This window comes from Portunus trituberculatus, chromosome 35 (genome assembly GCF_017591435.1).
Source record: "Portunus trituberculatus isolate SZX2019 chromosome 35, ASM1759143v1, whole genome shotgun sequence".
Lineage (NCBI taxonomy): Eukaryota > Metazoa > Arthropoda > Malacostraca > Decapoda > Portunidae > Portunus > Portunus trituberculatus.
In genome coordinates, this window is record NC_059289.1 from 11,355,926 (window position 1) to 11,373,425 (window position 17,500).

At 42.4% G+C, this 17,500-nt stretch overlaps 1 protein-coding gene across 2 annotated transcripts in view; it reads right to left on the reverse strand.

Annotated features, from left to right (window-relative positions):
* LOC123513249 (zwei Ig domain protein zig-8-like) overlaps nt 1-17,500 on the reverse strand; it is a 44,533-nt gene that overhangs the window by 26,566 nt on the left and 467 nt on the right. For both annotated transcript variants that reach the window (XM_045270321.1, XM_045270322.1), the window contains exon 1: nt 16,668-17,500. This exon is cut by the window's right edge and continues 467 nt beyond it. The gene's annotated coding sequence lies outside the window, so the exon portion shown is untranslated. The remainder of the gene's footprint in view (nt 1-16,667) is intronic.

A 17,500-nucleotide genomic window follows, 5' to 3' on the forward strand; every position in this document is an offset into this window, starting at 1 on the left:
CTGCGACATTGAGTAAGAGGACGGTGTTATGTGCTGCCTGCTTTGTGTGTGTGTGTGTGTGTGTGTGTGTGTGTGTGTGTGTGTGTGTGTGTGTGTGTGTGTGTGTGTGTGTGTGTGTGTGTGTGTGTGTGTGTGTGTGTGTGTGTGTGTTTGCGTGTTTGTGTTTGTGTGTCTGTTTCACAGCAAATGTAAATATTTTTTTCTTCGTAATGAAGGAGGAAAATATCGCCCTAACTTGTGTAAATATGACTTGTGCTGTTTTTTTCTCCTATTCAGTAAGTCTCCCAGTAAATGTTGCTTCTTTAATTTCCTATCCATTCTCTTTAATTTTGATGTTATTCTTTCTCTTATTCCGGAAGTTAAAATATTACTATCATCTCTCAAGGTCACACGCTGCTCGATATCTACCCGACTAAATGTACTGCACAATAGACAGTCCTTAATGAATATTCAGTGTAGCAGAAAAATCCTCAGTAAATTAATGGCGGGCATCCAGGGATGTAGTGTGCACCCAGAACCTTCAATATGCACTTTCAGTTCTAGGCGTCGGTGTCCCCATGCCTCGCAAGTTTACACCCAAATTTGCATTGAGTGTCCACCATTACCGCTGCGGTGAAACTCGGCCACTTGGTGCTCACGACTCGCCCGGCCGTGAGGGAAGCAGCCTCATTTTACAGCGTTCACGGCACATCGAGCGAGGCGTGCCTCCCGCCTCTGACAGCGCTGCACGGAGCACAGGAAGGCGGAAGGAAACGCACAAGAGGGTTCTCTCGCTTCTATATAAATTTCAAATACAAAGATTCCCTCTTCAAATTTTCTACCACAATTATTGACTCTGTTTGCTCCTTCAGTCTAATTAAACTGAACCTAATTGAAATCTAAACTGACCTAACTCGAATTAAATCTTAACCTAACCTTAACTTGACCTAAACTTAGCCAACCTTAACCAAACATAACCTTAATCCCACCTTAACCTTAACTTAAACTAACCTAGCCCAACCTTATCTAACTTGACTCGCCTTAACAGAATACACACCATGACATACGAGTAAGAGAGATCGCATAGTGTAACTTAGCATGCCATAACCTGTCATCGCGTATCGTCATTTACCACAGAGTAAAGCAATTTGGTGGTAGGTCTTGTAGGTGGAATGTTTGTGAGGGAAATTTACCTGGAGGAAAGTTACGGTACACTCTGGAATCTCGGCGTCCGTGGTCCGTGGTAATCCTGTACCTGTGTTTACTTGCGTGGTGTGTTTATGATCGAGAAAATGAAGTTAAACCCGAGGGAAACGAGCGTGCATTAACTATCAATAACCATTCTGAGTGAATTGTTCGAGTCTTTAGTAAATAAGTAAACGGCCTTGAATTTAGGGATGCTCTTTATAGCATAATTTCAAAATCAAGCTCAAACTGAAGGAAACGAACACATAAATTACCTAGTGATTACCGCGCTCACTGAATACCTGAGATGCTTAATAAGTGAAAAATACGCGTGAATTCCATAATTGTCTTCATGGCATATTTTTTAGGGGAATTGTTAAAGTTTTCGATAATAACCTAATTTTTTTTCCGCAAGACTGGAAAGGTATTGTCGTTTATCACATATTTCTCTGGTGACGTCATGCATAATAAAGTGATGTATTCCATATGCATGTTTTGTTCTATATTTGGGACATTTCTACGAGGCTTGTCAGGTAGTGCGGGACGTGTGTGAGGTGATAATTAATCTGAATGACAGATAAATAGATAGACCAAATGGATATAGGTATAAAATAGACAGAGGAAAGAGGTCCCAGAACGATAGCAGGGAGATGAAGCGTGTGCCGATACGATGAGAGATAAAGTAGTAGTAGACACGATGGCAGATGGATAAAACAGTGCAAATATGATAATACTCGCCTATATATCAAGCAGAGTTCGAACACAACTGATAGACATGACTGGTGTTAACCTCTTCAGTACCGGGACGCATTTTATCATGAATTTCTGGTATGATTAGACGATTCTATTTACATTTGGGAGGGTCTATGGAGGTCAGAAGATTAGTGGCCAGAGTTTTCACTGTTTTAATCCCCACATAATTTCCTGAAGCTGTATAAAATCATCAAATGGTAAGCTGAATGAATATCAAAACACGTCCTGGTACTGAAAGGGTTAACGTAGATGAAACAGAAGACATTATCACGATAGATGAAACAAGTGTACATGTAAGTCATAGGAACGGTGCACGTATGTAAACTCTCTCTCTCTCTCTCTCTCTCTCTCTCTCTCTCTCTCTCTCTCTCTCTCTCTCTCTCTCTCTCTCTCTCTCTCTCTCTCTCTCTCTCTCTCTCTCACACGCAAAATACTTACACAAACACCAGCAGCACTTACCCACCACCACCACCACCACCACCACCACCACCTGAAACCAACCTCATTCCCACACAGCAACGATTACCCAGACACATTTTCTCATCTCCTCAGGGACAGGGATCACCTCTGTCCCCAGCGAGGCCTTGCTAATGCCAGGGAGGTGAATAAAATGGAATAAAATTAGGAAAGTTTTGTCACACGGACTTGTTCTTCGTAAGCTTATGGGCCTAGACATGGAGGAAGAGGAAGGAGGGTAGAAGTGAGAGAGAGAGAGAAAGGAGGGAAAAAGAGAGATAGGAAGAGAAAGGGAGAAAGAAAAGGTTACAGTGGGAGTCTGAGTCTGATGCGGAAGCAAAAAACTTTAAAAAGAAGCGCAGGACAAAGTGGGGATGTAAAAGAGAGAGGAGAGAGAGAAAGAGAGAAAGAAAGAGAATGGAAGGGAAGGAGAAATGAATGAAACGAGCCTGGCAGAGAGAGAGAGAGAGAGAGAGAGAGAGAGAGAGAGAGAGAGAGAGAGAGAGAGAGAGAGAGAGAGAGAGAGAGAGAGAGAGAGAGAGAGAGAGAGAGAGAGGAGAGAAAGAAGCTGTTAGACTATGAGCAGAAAAGAAGAAAGGAGGAGAGAAATACGGAGTAGAGAAGAAGAATAATAAGAGGAAGATGAGAAAGAGAAAGAATAAGGATAAGAAGAAAAGAAGAGGATAAAAGACAAAGAGGAAGAGGAAGACAGTGAGAATGGAAGCCGGAGAGAGGAGAGACGTGAGTGCATAAGTTAATCAATCAATGTATAAGAACTTTTTTTTTGCTCACACCTTTATATAAGATTAAAATTACCTTCCATTACGCTAATTACCCGCCTTGCCTACTTACAGACGGGCATTGATGTTGATGGTATTACAGTGATAGGTGGACAGGATGGCAGTCGCACGTGGCGGTGGTTATGAGGGTCATTGATAAGCTGTTAATCCCTTCAGTACAGGAACGCACTTTTACTTTGAGTTTGGGTACGATTAGACCATTTTATTGACAGTAGGAAAGGTCTATGGAGATCAGGGGATTGGTAGTCATTTTTCACTATTTCATTCCCTACATAAGTTCCTGAAGCTTTACAGTATCGCCAAATAATTACCAGAATAAAATGAAAACAGGTCCTGGTACTGAAGGGCTTAATCTTTTCACTGCTTTCTGGGACAATTTTTCATATTATCAAACCCTCTAAGTCCTATTTCTCTCGTTCTACAGCCACTTCTAAACACTATATTGGTCAGAAATGGTTACACGTATTAGTTTTAATCTCCGTTTTTTATATAGATACCCATAAAGGTTTCATACATGACTGAAGTGAAATATTCTGCCTAACTATCGTCTATTCGAACAGTTTCCCTTATTATCATATTGCCTATCATAGCTATTCGTACATAAATCTTCGCCAATAAACTAAGAGAGGCATCAGTAATTAAACACTACTCCAGCGGATCAAATTGCTGTGAACTGTGGTGATAGGAGTGGTAGTGGTGGTGTAAAATGTAATGATAGACAGAAAGCGCTATTAGGAATAAAAGACAAGAGGCTTTTTCCTGTAACTAACTGATGGACAATAACGGAACGATAACCTAGTAATTATACAAAAAGTTAGGTGGATAAAAACATCCACATGCACAGACGCATTCAGAATATTTCGCTGGTGGTAGTTTGGAATACAGAGGAGGCAGACAGAGATGAGTGAAGGTCATTACGAGACGCCTTTTGTCTTCTTGTGAGCTCATAGAAGTTGATGATGATGAGTAAGTCATGGTGATGGTGTTGGTGGTGGCGGTGTCAGTATTAATAGCGTTGGAAGCCAAGATGACAGAATAAAAAGCCTAAATTTAAGTTTCCCGAAGTTCTCTTTCTTCAGAATCTCGACACAATGGGTTATTCATCAAATTAATTAATGTTTGCATCCTTATTACTCAGAATTATGGCAAGTTTTGATGGGTATATTGTGCTTGCAGAGAGAGAGAGAGAGAGAGAGAGAGAGAGAGAGAGAGAGAGAGAGAGAGAGAGAGAGATAGTAAAGGAAATGGTGTAGAATTCCACTGACAATTTCAGCCCTGGATTCGTGTTCATATATTTAACTGAGCGAGGAACTTAAAACTATGTAAAGTTGTACGTACCTAATTTCTTTTTTGTGTTACCTGTACCATAACTTAATATTTTTACTGTATTCTCAGAGAGAGAGAGAGATAGTAAAGGAAATGGTGTAGAATTCCACTGACAATTTCAGCCCTGGATTCGTGTTCATATATTTAACTGAGCGAGGAACTTAAAACTATGTAAAGTTGTACTACTCTCTCTCTCTCTCTCTCTCTCTCTCTCTCTCTCTCTCTCTCTCTCTCTCTCTCTCTCTCTCTCTCTCTCTCTCTCTCTCTCTCTCTCTCTCTCTCTCTCTCTCTCTCTCTCTCTCTCTCTCTCTCAACTCAATCTCAGCTTTAGAAACTCAAATAGAGATCACAGTTTTCATCAGAAATACTTTTTCTTTCCGCCGCTAATGTGATGCAATTTCCTCTCCATATCACGAGTCACTAACCTCCTCCTCCTCCTCCTCCTCCTCCTCCTCCTCCTCCTCCTTCTTCTTCTCGTTCATTTTACTGCCTGGAATGAACGTTTGGTGGTAAGAGCCTTTAATTTTTCATCGTCTTCTTCTTAATGTATCGCAGTCCCCATACAAACAACCCCGCAATTGATCCGTTTTTCATTTGTTCGCCCTCTATGTTCCTTTGTGATTCTCTCCTTCCTCCTCTTCCTATTCTTCTTTCTTTTCTTCCTCGTCTTCTTTTTCCTCCTCTTATTATTTCTCTTCCTCCTCCTCCTCTCTCTTCTTCTCCTCTTCCTCTTCCTATTCTTCTTCTTCCTCTTCCTCCTCCTCCTCCTCCTCCTCCTCCTCCTCCTCCTCCTCCTCCTCCTCCTCCTCCTCCGTCATCGTTGACCGAGACTTGATGTGAATATGGGTAGAGATAAAAGCAAAAGAAGAAAGAAGAGAAGAGGAGGAATATAGGAGGAGCGAAAGAGGAGGAAGAGGAGGTGGAAGAGGAGAAGGAGGAGGAGGAGGAGGAGGAGGAGGAGGAGGAGGAGGAGGAGAAAGGTTTATCTGACAGCTAAAACTGCTTTAATGTGAAGCTTCTATCTCTACACTCTCTCGGCGAAGGTACTGTCCTCCTCTTCTTCCTCTTCCTCCTCCTCCTCCTTCTCCTCCTCCTCCTCCTCCTCCTCCTCCTTTTCCTCCTCCTCCTCCTCTTCCTCCTCGTCGTCCTCGTCCTCCTTCGTTCTGATCCTCCTCCTTCTCTATCTCGTCCTCCTCCTTGTCCTCTTCGTCCTGCTCCTTCTTCTCTCCTCCTCCTCCTCCTCCTCCTATCTCCTCCTTCTCCTCCCTCAGCCTCAGGTGGTTGCATGTCGCCGGCAGTTGGGTCTAATTCCTTCCCCTGACTTGTTGGAGGCACTCTTATCTTAGGCAGAATGAGGGACGTTGAGGGAGCTCTGCCAAGGGAGAATGAGGGAGAAAGTCTGTGTGGAGAAAGGTGAAACTGTCATTGGCAGAGTTAAGTACCGTAGAGAGGATGAGGGGAAGCTTGGCCGGGAGAGAGAGAGTGAGAATACTGCTTTGACGAAACACCTTGATCAAATTCTCTCTCTGTGAAATCTGGGCGCTGCTGTGTATGTACTGCAGTTCAAAAATAGATTGCCTAATTTCCCTTAAGCCTCTTTGTACCATGACGCGTTTTTCATGTTCATTCTGCTTACTATTTGGTGATTTTATACAGCTTCAGAAACTTACTTAGAGGATTAAAATAGTGAAGACTGTGGCCATTAATCATCTGATCTCCATAGACCCTTACTAATGTTGACATAATGGTCTAATGATACAAAGATCTAAAGGTAAATATGTGTCCCAGTACTGAAAGGTTAAGCCTCAATCTCACTTTAATATGAATGTAGTCCTCTCATGGTGCAGGTTTTATTGATATTGTTAACAGGGAGAAAATGTTGTGTGGTATGTTATTTTTTTAAAGCAGAGGTGGGTTTCTGACCGAGGAACAACTTAATGGACTCTTAGGCAGATCTGAATATGTACTATGTATGTAGGCTGCGCAAATTTCCTCACTATATAGGCCAACTGGGAATGTTTTCATCTTTTCATCCGTATTTCTTTAGTCAGGCGTTCGTGGAGTTGATATACACAGAGTTACATAGAAAAAAAAAGCCACAACAAACCCTGGGATGTTCAAGAGGTGACCTGACCTATGACTACTAAGGTAATGATTGAAGTAAAGGTACGCTACCATTGGAGACTCTAAGCCTGAATGGAGATGAACTGTTTGTGTGTCATGTTTTACGCTGAAGTCAATAAGTATATGCTCCAGCTAAAGAAGAAGGCTAGCAGTCCTGTCTCCCTCTGTCTTTAAAGTGACTAGGAATTGTTCATGCTTCTTGAATAAAAGAAAAAAAGGAACTGTATAAAAATTCATGTTATTTTTATTTTTATTTATCTATTTTTTATGATGATTACTTTCCTTTTTTCATGAGTGTGGTTCTAGCATCCCCCAGTCAATGAATCAGTGTTGGAAAAGAACCTTCACTCCCGAGACACGATATCGGTGGGTTATCATGGTTACCTTCCACAGATTTCCCCAGGTACCCATTTATCGACCAACTCGTTAAGGTGGATAAACGGCTGGGTTGGCTGGGCGTCACCACCTGCCACCAACGGAAGGGGTGAGAGAATCAACACAATCAAAGGCGAGGTGGAATAGTTACAGGCTGGCACGGGACGCAGAGCCGATGCTTTGGTATTGTCATCACTGTTATTTATGATTCATATGCCAAACCAGGCGAGGGAATGGAACGGTAGCTGAGTCATCTCTAAAACTGATAATACGAAATAAAATTATATCATGCACGGAAAATTCTGTGTTTTTGTATCAGTATGAGTCATAAATCCCGGAATAATATAAATAGTCGCTCCACTACAATAAATGAAAACCGATGGGTCTTCTTTATACATCGACTTAATCAACTACCCACACACCCACCCACCCAAACACACACACACACACACACACACACACACACACACACACACACACACTACATTGTGTAACTACATACACACTCCCACAGTGGCCACTCAGAAGTCCTCACTTAACACACGCTTATACGAGTAAGGTACAAGGGAAACAGTCTCTCCCTCTCCCGAGTTTGGGGCAAATTACAGGTGAGAGCGGCATCGGAAACGGGCCTGGAAAGTTTGTTGGCAATCGCGTTAAGGAGCGAAAAATGCGACAAGGATTGGTGGGCTTCGTCATTGATCACCCAACTTTACTGTAATTGCTAGAGAGGCGCCGAGCAAGGATAAGAGAGAGAGAGAGAGAGAGAGAGAGAGAGAGAGAGAGAGAGAGAGAGAGAGAGAGAGAGAGAGAGAGAGAGAGAGAGAGAGAGAGAGAGAGAGAGAGAGAGAGAGAGAGAGAGAGAGAGAGAGAGAGAGAGAGAGAGAGAGAGAGAGAGAGAGAGAGAGAGAGAGAGAGAGAGAGAGAGAGAGAGAGAGAGAGAGAGAGAGAGAGAGAGAGAGAGAGAGAGAGAGTTTAATGGAGTGTCCTGCCAAGGGGTGAGGGTCTGCCCTGCCCTTTGAGAGGTGAGGAACTGCGGCACGTCTGAATTTCAATGTCTTGAGGCTCACGTCACGTCGTCCAGTGTTCTTTTGTCTAGTGTTCCGATAGCTCACTCATAGTATCAGATCAGGTGTAGTAGTAGTAGTAGTAGTAGTAGTAGTAGTAGTATATTTGTAATAGTAGTAGTAGTAGTTGTAGTTGTAGTAGTGGTAATAATAATAATTGTAGTAGTAGTTGTAGTAGTAATAGTAGTAGTAGTAGTAATAGTAGTAGTAGTAGTAGTAGTAGTAGTAGTAGTAGTAGTAGTAGTAGTAATGATAGTGGTTTATTGATAGTATTTGAAATTGACCATACCCTCATATATTTCCTGATCTTCCTCTTGCCTCACATTGCATACTACACCTTATCCCAGACAACCTCGTCGGGGCCAACAGGCCTGCTATATCTCGCGTTCCTTTATATGTACCTTTACCTTCCCTCTGACAATTCTCTACATATGCCTTCCCTCCACCTTTCATCACCATTGCCATCACCCTCACCCTTCTCAATCACCACCATCCCTCTGCTCTTCCCGGACAGTCTATCACCGCCACCACCACCTCCACCACCACCACCACCACCACCAGCTTGATGGACGCCAGCGTAACTTCCCTTCGCTTGAGGCTCTTGTGGGTAACTTGGCTCTCTTCATCGACGTCTGGGGTGGTGCTTCTCACTCTCGCGGCGGCACAGGAAGTCTCAGGTTGTTTTCTTTAAGGCACGGGAGGAGGGAGAGGAAGGAGGGAGGGAAGGAGGAAATGGAGGGAGGGTAGAATAGGTGGCGGACGGATGGGAGGGAAGGAGGAAGGATGGGATTTTTATAGGACAAATTTTTATGGTAATTTTTATCCTGTGTGATGATTTTACTTTGTGAGGAGAGGGTGGATGGAAAGATGGTGGAAAGGAAGGGAAGATGAATGAATGAATGGATGGATAGATGGATGGAGTGAGTGTAGGAAGGAGAGGGAGAGATAGAGAGAAAGGAGAGAGATAAATGGACCGTAGAGAGAGAATGAGGGATGGATGAATGGATGAATAGAGAAAGACAGGAAGGGAGGAATGGCAGGAAGGAAGGAACCGGGAGGGGGAGGGGGATGAAAGAGGAGGAAAAAGTTTTTATAGTACGAGTTCTTGTGTTTTGTGGAAAACATCTTTTATAATTTTTATATGACGTTTTTTTTTATGTCTGTTTTTACCTCAGTCTCGGAGGAGATGGTGGTGGGGGTGGTGGTGGTGGTGGTGGTGGTCTGTGGGAGGGAAGAGAGAGGCAGTGGTGGTGGTGGCTGTGGGAGGAAGAGAGAGATGGTGGTGGTGGTGGTCTGAGGGAGGAAAGAGAGAGAGGTGGTGATGGTGGTCTGTGGGAGAGAAGAGAATGAGGCAGTAGTGACGTGGAAGGTTGTGTTGGTATTGGTAACTGGAAGGTAGTTAAGGAGGTGGTGGGGGAGGCGTCGTTGGTGGTAACTAGAAGGAGGTGCAAGGTGGTGGTGGTGGTTGTTGTGCCTGTGTGGTAGGGAAATGAACGGGTGCGTGGTGGTAGTTCCTCGGGTGTTATCTCGCGTGATAGTGTTTTATAGCGCGCCCTCCTACGTATCTGGTGGAGGGAGAAGTTTTACGGTGCCACTTCTTATCTTTGTTATCTTCACGGGGAGATTTTCCTTGTCATCTCCTAATTCACCTTTTATCGAGGGACTCTTTGCATTAAATCTTTGTGAACTTCAGCGTTAATGTGGTTGGATATAATTTGGTAATAGTGAATAACCGACGGTCTGCCATTATATTCCCATCTGTTCTTGCTGGTGCTGAAGATAAACTCATTTTCATTGCAGTGGTGGTGTGGTCAGTGTTGCTTGGATGGTGATGGTGGTGTTGGTGATGCTCCTGATGATTTAGGTTCTTAGTAGGTTGACTGACACTACTGTACATATGCAATTGATGATGGTGCTAATGGTGAGGGTATTGTAGCTCCACCATGACTTCAATTTCGCAAAACGTCCAGCAGTAACACGCCAAATAATTTCTAGATGGTGAAAATAATTAACCAACTCAGCATGACGTTACAACAAAGCAATAACACGACACATTATTACCTCATTTACAACACACGCACCTCTGTCATTTAAAAATTATCAGCGTGTCGCCAGATGTTGATCGGTGTGTCACTCAATTGTGTAACTTGTCCGGGAAACTCCCAGCTGACTCAGGCGGCGTGTTCCGATGCCGCCGGATGCAGGGCTGGTTTATGCTGATCCGGACTCGAACCGGATTTCGGATGCCGAGTACGCTCCAGTCGACACACGCATCACACACACACACACACACACACACACACACTCTCTCTCTCTCTCTCTCTCTCTCTCTCTCTCTCTCTCTCTCTCTCTCTCTCTCTCTCTCTCTCTCTCTCTCTCTCTCTCTCTCTCTCTCTCTCTCTCTCTCTCTCTCTCTCTCTCTCTCTCTCTCTCTCTCTCTCTCTCTCTCTCTCTCTCTCTCTCTCTCTCTCTCTGGTCAAGGGCAACAGAAAGGGTTAAAAAAAGTCCACTAAGTTGCCAGTCCCCTTGCAGGTCCAAGAGAGTTAGCTTAAAAAAAGGGTTAAATGTCTTGAAACTTCTCTCTTAAGTCAAGTCATAGGAAGTTGGAAATATAGAAACAGGTAGGAAGTTTCAGAGTTTACCAGAGAAAGGCATGAATGATTGAGAATACTCTTTAACTCTTGCATTAGGCATTTGAACAGAATAGGGATGAGAGGAAGAAGAAATTAAGCGTTTTGCAGCGATTCCGTAATTGGAAAGAAGGCATGCAGTTAGTAAGATCAGTAGAGCACTTAGCATGAAAATAGTGACTGAAGATAGCAAGAGAAGTAACATTCCGACGGTGAGAAAGAGGCTGAAGACAGTCAGTCAGAGGAGAGAAGTTGATAAGATGAAAAGCTTTAGATTCCATCCTATCTAATAAAACTGTGAATGGAACCCCCCAAACATGCGAAGAGTACTTTATACAGGGGCGGATAAGGCCCTAGTACAGAGTTAGCAGATAGAGGGGTGAGGGAAACTGACAGACTTCTCAGAATGCCTAACTTCATAGAAGCAATTTTAGCAAGAAACGAGATGTGAAGTTTCCAGTTTAGATTATGAGTAAAGTACAGACCGAGGATATTCAGTGAAGAAGAGGGAGAGAGACAGTTGAGTGTCATTAAAGAAGAGGGAATAGTTGTCTGGAAGGTTGTGTCAAGTTGATAATGGAGGAATTGAGTTTTGAGGCATTGATCACTGCTACTTTTTTTTTTTTTTTTTTGCCCAAATCTGAAATCCTAGAAAGATCAGAAGTCAGGTGTTCTGTGGCGTCCCTGCAGGATCTGTTAATATTTTTGAGGTTTGGTCGTTTCTGAAAAGACGTGGAAAAGTGTAAGGTGGTATTATCAGCGTAGGAGTAGATACGACTAGAAGTTTGGTTTAAAAGATCATTGATGAATAATAGGAAGAGGGTGGGTGACAGGAAAAAACCCGAGGAACACCACTATTATTAGATTTATTAGAAGAACAGTGGACGTCCACCACAGAGATAGAAATCGTAAAAGAGTAAGTAGTTTTGAACTCAAAGCTTTATGCCAGACTCTATCAAAACTTTTGATATGTCATAAGGCAACAGCAATTTTTGTCCCAAAATCTCTACAAGAGGATAACCAAGATTCAGTAAGGAAAGCCAGATCACCAAAGTGACCTTGAGAGAAGCCGTGCTGGCGATCAGATAGATGATTGTGTAGTGACAGATGTGTAAGAAAATTACTTTTGAGGATAGATTCAAAGATTAGACAAACAAGAGGTTAAAGCTCTAAGACGGCAGTTTATGGAATTAGAACGGTCACCCTTTGTGTGTATGTGTGCGTGTGTGTGTTTCACTGTTTGATCTGCTGCAGTCTCTGACGAGACAGCCAGACGTTACCCTACGAAACGAGCTCAGAGCTCATTATTTCCGATCTTCGGATAGGCCTGAGACTAGGCACACACCACACACAGAGACAACAAGGTCACAACTCCTCGATTTACATCCCGTACCTACTCACTGCTAGGTGAACAGGGGCTACACGTGAAAGGAGACACACCCAAATATCTCCACCCGGCCGGGGAATCGAATCCCGGTCCTCTGGCTTGTGTGTGTGTGTGTGTGTGTGTGTGTGTGTGTGTGTGTGTGTGTGTGTGTGTGTGTGTGTGTGTGTGTGTGTGTGTGTGTGTGTGTGTGTGTGTGTGTGTGTGTGTGTGTGTGTGAAACTGAAACTGAAACTGAAAAGAATTTATTTGCTCAGACTTTTTAACAAAAGTATGGAGCACAGCTTCTTTATCTCTTACAAAATAATAAATATTATTCAATACCTGACTTGTATATATCTTTACTCTATCTAAAGATTTTGAATATTACGTTCAATAATGTTACCAATTTATACATAAGTGCTATGTTTTTGGTTAGCATTAACATAATAAACTTTTCCCTGCTTGGGCGACACCTAAAATAGCTTGGCAAATATTTATCCCGTGCTTGTGATATTTCCTGATTACAGCATTCTAATAACACATGGTATTCATCACCAATTGCACCGGAGTTACATTTATCACAGAATCTTTCATCTCTGTCAATGTTTTGGTATCTTCCAACAGTCACTGGCAATCTGTTGTTATTAGCTCTAAATTTTGTTAAGGTAATTCTAGATTTAGTTTTTAGTTTAGTCAAATAATCCTCCATTATATATGTATTTTTATAAGTCACCTAAATACTTCATACAGATCTTGTCATCATATTAGCATTCCATGTAGTGATCCATTGGTCTTTCATGTTTTGCTCAACAGCTTTCTTTATCCACACTGAGTTAGGGACTTCTTGGTACAACCAAAATACTGACATGCCACAGTTATTCAGTATAGACTGCACTTCTCTCAACCAATCAGATGTATAAAGTCCAACAGAATTTAAATATAATAGGCTCTGATACATTAAATAAGCAAGTTTACTCTGTTTACCTGTAATTAGTCTTGTCCAGTAACTAATCATTTGAGTCTTAATAACAATATCCACAAGGTATACACCTAATTCACCATACACAATATCTTTACAAGTATTCTTGTGTACACCAAGGTTATATTCTAAATACTTCATGTATGTGTGTGTGTGTGTGTGTGTGTGTGTGTGTGTGTGTGTGTGTGTGTGTGTGTGTGTGTGTGTGTGTGTGTGTGTGTGTGTGTGTGTGTGTGTGTGTGTGTGTGTGTGTGTGTGTGTGAGTGTGTTTGCGTAAGCACTTGCACGCGTTCGAAAGTCTATCTTCTGTCTGTTGATATTCAGGAGAAAATGCGTATTAGCATTATTCGCACATAAGAGATTCTCTCTCTCTCTCTCTCTCTCTCTCTCTCTCTCTCTCTCTCTCTCTCTCTCTCTCTCTCTCTCTCTCTCTCTCTCTCTCTCTCTCTCTCTCTCTCTCGAAAAAGGTATGCATTAACCATCACCGACTGCGAAAGGAGGATGAAGAGGATGTGGAGGAGGAGGAGGAGGAGGAGGAGGAGGAAGAGGAAGAGAGAGAGGAGGAGGAGGAGGAGGAGGAAGAGGAGGAGGAGGAGGAGGAGGAGGAGGAGGAGGAGGAGGAGGAGGAGGAGGAGGAGGAGGAGGAGGAGAAAAAGGAAAAGGAGGATATGGAGGAGGAAAAAGAAAATGAGGAAGAGGAAGAGGAGGAGGAGGAGAAGGGAGAAGTGAAAGATGACACGAAAACATGAAGAAGAGAGAAAGAGGAGGTGTGTTTTTGAGGCCCAAAGTCTCCTTCCTCTCTTCGTGGTTTCCCCTTTATAGGTTTGCGTTGCGTCAGTGATATTAGGACACCTCTGCAGGGAGGAGGCGTCTGTCTCTTAGGTGCTCTTTGAGATACAACACACAAACGAGCACACACGCATAAGCAAGGTTCGTCTTTAAAGGAGACGTACTTGTAGTTAAAGTGAAAAGAAAGCTATTAAAGGTAGATAGACATGTGTTGCTATTATACGCAGTGTGATCATTTAGAGTATGGTTTGGGAAGTGAAATAGTTATTTTTAAAGTACATCGATAGGAAACCGAAGAACCCAAATTTCAATTAGAAGAGTGAAAAAAAAGATGTTAAAAGTTTGATAATCATGTTTTGGTTCAACTCTACGTATTGCCATTATTATAAGTGCAGTTAGAAATTTAAAGGGATGATAGTGAAAAATATAGACACACAGTCACATGTTTTTATACAATTCAATGACTGAAAGGCCAAATGAAAAGTAAAATGAGAGATATTGAAGTTAGATAGGTGCATATTGCATCAACTACAGGTACTTACATACCGTTAAGTAGAGTGGGAGGGACAACAAAGAAAAGAAAGGAAAGATGTACACCTAATAGTAAAATTATACAAGAACAGATGATTACATTGCTGTTTTGAATTAACATGAGAAAAATGGTAAACTGTTACGTAAATACATATACGAACTCATACGTAAAATAAAGATGTCGAACAAAGGTGAGGAAACAGAGGAAGGTGGAAGCTTTAAACTGTGTGGGATCAAATAACTGGTGGTCAAAGAAAAGATTTTTGAGTATTTGATAGAAAAGATAAACGGCAAACGTATATGATAAATATGAATATGCAAATTCAGACAAACAAAAACAGATTTGTGCGGTGAACGAACAATATTGCCAAGAATAAAACCTAAATATGCAGAAACAAAAGTATAATTATGACAAATTACTGAGAAGACAACATAAACATATTCACATGAATTTATAAACAGTACACGAATGAATGTATACGCTTTTATAAATACCTAATGAGGTGCGAGGATATCAAGATACGCTGTTTGATTCACATGAAAAAAAGAAAAAAAAAAACATGTAGATGCATTCATGAATATATTTGACCGGAGTGCACTTGCTGCTGAGTATGAGAACAAGCCATTTCCAAGTCAATACTACTGCCACAATAAAATTTACTTATCGCATCCCCACGCCACCACACCGCCACACCGCCATACCAAAGCCAGCACAGCCGGTAAAGTGTGTGTGGTGCGTAGACTTTACGTGAGGCAAAAACATGCTGCACTACAGAGAGAGAGAGAGAGAGAGAGAGAGAGAGAGAGAGAGAGAGAGAGAGAGAGAGAGAGAGAGAGAGAGAGAGAGAGAGAGAGAGAGAGAGAGAGAGAGAGAGAGAGAGACTAGAGACTAGATATAATCAGGACCAAAACGAATGTAAAACCAGTATAAAATCTCATTTTATGTGAATAAACATGGCAGGTTAAAATATTAAGAGGAATCGTGGGATGATGCGAGAGAGAGAGAGAGAGAGAGAGAGAGAGAGAGAGAGAGAGAGAGAGAGAGAGAGAGAGAGAGAGAGAGAGAGAGAGAGAGAGAGAGAGAGAGAGAGAGAGAGAGAGAGAGAGAGAGAGAGAGAGAGAGAGAGAGAGAGAGAGAGAGTTTACATCATGAGTACAGGAATATTTCAAGACATGTGGCGTTTGATTGATTTCTCATCGTGTCATTCACTTTGTTATTCACGATAAAAAAAAGTCCATTTGTCACCAAGCGCATATATTTTAGTAGTGTGTGTGAGCGTGTGTGTGTGTGTGTGTGTGTGTGTGTGTGTGTGTGTGTGTGTGTGTGTGTGTGTGTGTGTGTGTGTGTGTGTGTGTGTGATAAATGTTCTTTGTAAAATGAGTGTCAGCTAAAAAAAAAAAAAATGGAAGTAATTTTTTTTTTTTTTCATTGTTAAATACTCTAGCTTTCATTTATGCATTTTTTGAGCATTGATTTATGACATGTCATTTATTTCATTTTTTTTTTTTTTAAGTTTTCCCTCCTCACCCACGCTCATATTTATTCACTCCCTTACTCACCTACTCAATCACTTATCACTTCACCAACTCACTCATTCCTCATTTATTTACTCACTCACTGACTCACCGACTTACTCACCAACTCATCACAACGTAACTTACTCCCTCCCCATGTCCCTTCCTCCTTCCCTCCCATCCTCACTCACTCACTCACTCACTCACTCACTCACTCACTCACTCAATCATTCACTGACTCAATCGCTTTCTCAATCACTCACTCGCTCACTCACTCACTCAATCACTCAATCACTCACTCACTCGCTTACTCAATTACTCACTCGCTCACTCACTCACTCGCTCACTCACTCACTGACCCACTGACTCACTCACTCATTTATTTGTTCATTTACAGTTTCCTCTACACTTTTTCCTGTATAAATTCATTGCTTCCTCCCTGTAATTAAATTTCAGGGTCTACGTTTTAGTTTACTTCATTTTTTCATGCATAAATATTAATGAGCAAATGATCCACCCTTCATTATTGTGTCCCTCCCGCCTTGTACGTACAGCGAGAGAGAGAGAGAGAGAGAGAGAGAGAGAGAGAGAGAGAGAGAGAGAAGAGAGAGGGAAGAGAGAGAGAATAAAATGGAACTTGGAATGCAAGGAAAGGCACTCGAGATAATTTCTTTCCGCATATTAAACCTCCTTTATATCTCCACGCTTTCACACACGCACACACACACACACACACACACACACACACACACACACACACACACACACACACACACACACACACACACGTACCTGCCAGACCACTCAGTAGAGACAGGAGGAGGGGAAGAACAGCCATCTTCACCAGGCGTCGTTAAGGGGACGAAAAGGAGGAAAAGCAGAGTGACGCTCCTTATGTCTCTCCACTTTCGTTCCGTCCACCTTCTGCAGCTCCTTCTTCAGTACACTCCACTCCTGTTAGGTTTATCGTACTCTTTATCTCAGCGGTAAAGATTCACTACAGCACCGCCGCCTGACTACCAAAGATCAGCTTAATGCATTCCTATCATCACAATTGGGTCGCGCCGCTCCCTGGGTCGCACCGCCGCCTCGCCGCACACATCACTCTTGGTCTGCTTCCCACGCGACTCCTCTTGACGTTTTGGCAAACACACTCACGTTCGTGGTCTCAAAATATTCCCTCAGTTACTCGTGTTCGGAAATATTCTTTGTATATATCTTCCTCCACACGTGTACTGCAGCTATATGTATTATTAGTCAGTACACATTATTTAGTTCAACCTTATTTTTCCCGAATTTTTGCAAGTACTGTGAAAAAAATCCGATATTCATGAGCATTTTCATCACTTATTTTTCCAATCTTCCCCTTCCTATAAAATCCCTGAAGGCCAATGAGAATTTCTATCAGAGTAATATCCCTTTCCAGACACGTCCTTGATTGCAGTGGATTCGTTCGCAATCTTGATTTTCCACAGACAGGTAGCCGGCGGAGGGACACCACGCACACTTGGCCCTCTGGGGCCGTGTGGGTTTAACTTCCGCGTGACATTTCCTGGCGGCGATGCGTCACAGTGTTGCACGAGAAGGTCCTCAGATGTCAGTTTTGTTTGCTGCCCGTCCTTTGT